This window comes from Eriocheir sinensis, chromosome 49 (genome assembly GCF_024679095.1).
Source record: "Eriocheir sinensis breed Jianghai 21 chromosome 49, ASM2467909v1, whole genome shotgun sequence".
In the NCBI taxonomy this organism is placed as follows: Eukaryota; Metazoa; Arthropoda; class Malacostraca; order Decapoda; family Varunidae; genus Eriocheir; species Eriocheir sinensis.
This window is the reverse complement of record NC_066557.1, coordinates 8,265,820-8,270,819: the sequence shown is the minus strand read 5'-3', so window position 1 is coordinate 8,270,819 and position 5,000 is coordinate 8,265,820.

Sequence of the window (5,000 nt, the reverse complement as noted above, 5' to 3'; positions counted from 1 at the left end):
AATTGTATTTCTATTCACCAAGGGAGAGGGTCTATTAGTGAGAGAGAGAGAGAGAGAGAGAGAGAGAGAGAGAGAGAGAGAGAGAGAGAGAGAGAGAGAGAGAGAGAGAGAGAGAGAGAGAGAGAGAGAGAGAGAGAGAGAGAGAGAGAGAGTACTACCAAATTTATGGCCTCGGAACAGCTGAACGGGAAAACAAAACAAGAAAAAGAGGAAACAATGAGAAGGAGAAAAATAAAAACAACCAAAAAGCAAGAAAGAAAATGTTGTAATATATACTGCCAAATTAATTTAACCCTTTTTGTATCAACGTCGAGCATTGTTATCGCATTCTCTCTCTCTCTCTCTCTCTCTCTCTCTCTATCTATCTATCTATCTATCTATCTCGCTCTCCTTCACTCACTCACTCGCTCTGTGTCTATCTGTCTATTTATTTGTCACTCTCCTTTGCTCCCTGCTGTTGTCTAGTGGTCAGCGTGCCTAGCTACGATTCCGCTGGACCGGTTTCGAATCCCGGGCCAGGCAGTCGGCGTGGCTGAGTGGTTAGCGTGCAGGCGTGGTGGACCTAGGTTCGCGTCCCACCTAAATACACTGATTTTTCAATATTCCCCGAGTGGCGGAAGATTACCCACATGCTGCCCAGATTTTCAGTCAACCCTCAGCGACATCGTTCAAGAGGAGCACCGGGGGCAGCATGGGCCAGGCAAGAGCCGCACATCACGGCAGCCACTATAAATAAAATTCGCCTGCGCCACTAACGGGCTGGGGTGGCCCAAGAGACCCTTCAAGACAGCCTGCCGGCGCTATGGTCAGCACACAAAAGAAATGGGTACCTGGGAATACCTGGGAATGGTAAACTGTGGTAACCCGGATGTCTCACTGGGCCGTGTCCCGGGGTGATGGGGCCTTGCCAACCACTTGATCAAAGGGTCAACGGTACAGAGATGCGCACCACGGCCACGCGCGGCTATTGACATTACGTTACTCCCCTTGTCTCTCTTTTATTATATCTATCTATCTATCTATCTATCAATCTATCTAGCTATCTTTCTATCTATCTATCTACCTATCTATCTATCCATCTATTTACCTATCTACCTATCTATCTAACTATCTATCTATCTACCTATCTATCTATCTATCTATCTATCTATCTCACTGATTAGGGGGACAAACAGAGAGAGAGGGAAGGGAAAAAATTGAGAATATGCAAATTTGGTCTTTATGTCATTAAGCACACGGAGGTAGACGCTAATGAGGTAATTAAGGTGTGTAGTTACCTGGCCTACCTGTCCTCAGCTTAGCCCCCACCCCCCCTCCCCTCCTCCCTCCCCCCCTCTCTCTCGCTCGCTCGCTTTGTGTCCGTGATAAAAGATAAAGAAAATGGCTTTGGTTGAGCATGTGAATTTATTATGTGTGGGTGTTTGTGTGTGTTCTCTCTCTCTCTCTCACACACACACACACACACACAATTCTGGTAAAACGAGAAAGTACACACACACACACACACACACACACACACACACACACACACACACACACACACACTTTCTTTTACTCCTCCTCCTCCTCCTCCGTTCCTCCTCCTCCTCCTCCTCCTCCTCCTCCGCCCTTCAAATGGTGTCCCCCTTGTACTATAAACATGCATTTAAAGGAAAGGAGGAGGAAGGAAGGAAGGAAGAATAGGAGGAAGAATGGAGGAATATGGGGACGAAGAGGAGGAGGAGGAAGAGGGGAAGGAGGAGGAGAAGGAGGGAGCAGACAAAAGGAGGACATCGTAGAAGTAGTCTCCATTTCTCGCCTGAAGGAGGAAGAGGAGGAGGAGGAAGAGGACGAGGAGGTGGAGGAGGAGGAGGAGGAGGAAGAAGAGGACGAGGAGGAAAAGAAGATAGGGTTGAATCTGTTCTGCAATACCATTAAAGTACAATGAGAGAGAGAGAGAGAGAGAGAGAGAGAGAGAGAGAGAGAGAGAGAGAGAGAGAGAGAGAGAGAGAGAGAGAGAGAGAGAGAGAGAGAGAGAGAGAGAGAGAGAGAGAGAGAGAGAGAGAGAGAGAGAGAGAGAGAGAAGAAGAAAAACAGAATAAAGAATAAAACTTAACGAAGAAAACAATCATTAAAAGTAGTAGTAGTAGTAGTAGTAGTAGTAGTAGTAGTAGTAGTAGTAGTAGTTGTTGTTGTTGTTGTTGTTGTTAAGGATGTTTTATTGGAAATGGGTCCAATAAATTTCTCTCTCTCTCTCTCTCTCTCTCTCTCTCTCTCTCTCTAATTGAGCTATTTCACATTTTTCTTTTTTTTTCTTTGTCTCGTTTACCTAATGAGGGAGGAAGAGAAGTTACGACAAAAGGAGAGAGAGAGAGAGAGAGAGAGAGAGAGAGAGAGAGAGAGAGAGAGAGAGAGAGAGAGAGTAAAATATATAGTAGTGCAATATCTTCCAGGTACACGCTCTCACACACACACACACACACACACACACACACACTAGACATGCGAAGGTCTCTTGCTTTGTATATTTGTGTGTGCGTGTGTGTGCGACGTTGTGTGTGTGTGTGTGTGTGTGTGTGTGTGTGTTTGTGTGTGTGTGTGTGTGTGTGTGTGTGTGTGTGTGTGTGTTAGGAAGAAAAAGTAGTACCCAACACACAAGAAAAACAACCTACACACACACACACACACACACACATCAATCAACAAAATCACAAAATATCCTTCATATCTCTCTCTCTCTCTCTCTCTCTCTCTCTCTCTCTCTCTCATTTGCTCTTTTATTGATGTGGGTTAAACCAATTTGGGCAGTGTATGTGAGAGGGGGGAGGGGAGGGGAGGAGGGGAGGAGGAGGAGGAGGAGGGGAAGAGGGGAGAGGAGGAGGAGGAGGAGAAAGATGGGAGAAGATAATATGGGAGACAAGGAGAAAGGGAGGAAAAGGTAGATTGAATAAGAGGAGGAGGAGGAGGAGGAGGAGGAGGGAGAGGAGGAGGAGGAGGAGAACAAAACACAGGGGGATAATGGAAGTCGAGGAGGAAGAGGAGGAGCAGGAGGAAGAGGAGGAGGAGAAGGAGGAAAAAAAAGAGTGATGGATGTGAATTTAAACGAAGGGAAGAATGGAAAGGGGAAGAGAATGAGGAGGAGGAAGAGGAGTAAACAAACAGAGGAAGAGGTAGGGAGGGTAATATAGGAGGAGGAGAAGAAGAGAAGGGGAGGGAACGGAGAAAGGAGGGAAAAGGAAGGAAAGGGGGAGAATGAGAAGGATTGAAGAGTTAAGGGAGATAGAGCGAGGGAAGGGGAAGGAAGAAAGAGGAAAAGGAAGGAAAGAGAAGAAAAGAGGAAGAATGAAGAGTTAAAGGAGAAAAAGAAAGGGAAGGGGAAGGAAGAAAGAGGAAAGGGAAGGAAAGAGGAAGAAAAGAAGATGGGGGAAGAAGATGGGGTAGGGGAGGAAGTTTGAGAAAAAGGGAGAGATGGGGAGGAAATGAGGAAAAGGTCGGGGAAGTATGGGATTGCTGGGGAGGAAAGGGAAAGGGAAGGGAAAGTTAAAAGGGGAGGGAAGGGAAAGGCAAGGAAAAGTTAATAAGGCAAGTATGGGGAAAGGTCAGAGAAATGGGGAGGCTGGGGAAGGACTGGGGAGGAAGCGAGGGAAGATTGGGGAGGAAAAGGAAAGGTGAAAACGTTAAGCATGGAAAGTATTCGGGAAGGTTAATAAAAGAGATGGGGAGGAGATGGGGATGGGGTGGGGAGGAAAGGGTGGGGATGAGGGGGAGGAAAGTTTAAACGAGGAAAAGAAAAAGTAAGAAAAAGTTAAGAAAGGAAAGTATATGGGAAAGTTAAGAAAAGAGATGGGAGGAGATGGGGAATGGGTGGGGAGGAAGGGGTGGGGAGGAGGAGGAGGAAGAGGAAAGCTTAGAGTAGGAAAAGATAAAGTAAGAAAAAGTTAAAAAAGGAAAGTAAATGGGAAAGTTAAGAAAGGGGATGGGGAAAAGATGGGGATTAGGCGAGGAAAGGCTGGGGAAGAAAATGTAAGGTAAAGAAAAGATAGAAAGGAAAGAAAAGGTGGGGAAGAAATGGGGAAGGAGGTGAAGGAAAAGAAATATAAAGAAAAACGAAGAAGGGGAACGAATTGGGGAAGGATAAGGAAAGAGGTAGGGGAAAGATGAGACCGGGTTGGGGAATGGATGGGAAAGGAGTGGAGAATGGGTAACGAAGGGGTGGGGAGGAGAAGGACGTCGGGGAAGAGGTAAAGAAAATCAGAGTAGAAAAGAAAAGTATTTGGGAATGTTAAGAAAAAACGGTGGGGAGGAGATGGGGAATGGGTGGGGAGGAGGAGGACGTCGGGGAAGGCATGAGGAGGAAAAAGAGGTAAAGAAAAACAAGGAAGAAAAGAAAAGTATTTGGGAATGTTAAGAAAAAGCGGTGGGGAGGAGATGGGGAATGGGTGGGGAGGAGGAGGACGTCGGGGAAGGCATGAGGAGGAAAAAGAAGAAGAAAACAAGGAAGAAAAAAGAAAGTATTTGGGAATGTTAATAAAATTCGGTGGGGAGGCGTTGGGGAATGGGTGGGGAGGAGGAGGACGTCGGGGAGGGCATGAGGAGGAAAAACAGGTAAGGAAAAACAAGGAAGAAAAGAAAAGTATTTGGGAATGTTAAGAAAAAGCGGTGGGGAGGAGATGGGGAAGGGATGGGGAGGTGGGGAGGAAGGTCTGGGGAGTTTACAAAGGTTTTATGTCCCACTTAATGTCTTTCCTGAGGTCATGAGAGGTCTAATGTTGACATAAGGTGGGGAGGGGAGGGGAGGAGAAGGGAGAGGAGGAGGGAAGGGGAAGAGAAGAGAAAGGAAAAGGGAGAGAAGAGAAAAGTAGGTGGGCGGAAGGGTATGAGAAGGGAAGGGAAGGGAAGAAGGAAGGAGAAGGAAGGAAGGAAGGAAGGAAGGGAAGGGAAGGAGGGAAGGGAAGGGAAGGAAGGAAGGGAAGATAAGGAAAGGAAGGAAGGAAGGAAGGAAGGAAAGGAAAGGAAAGGAA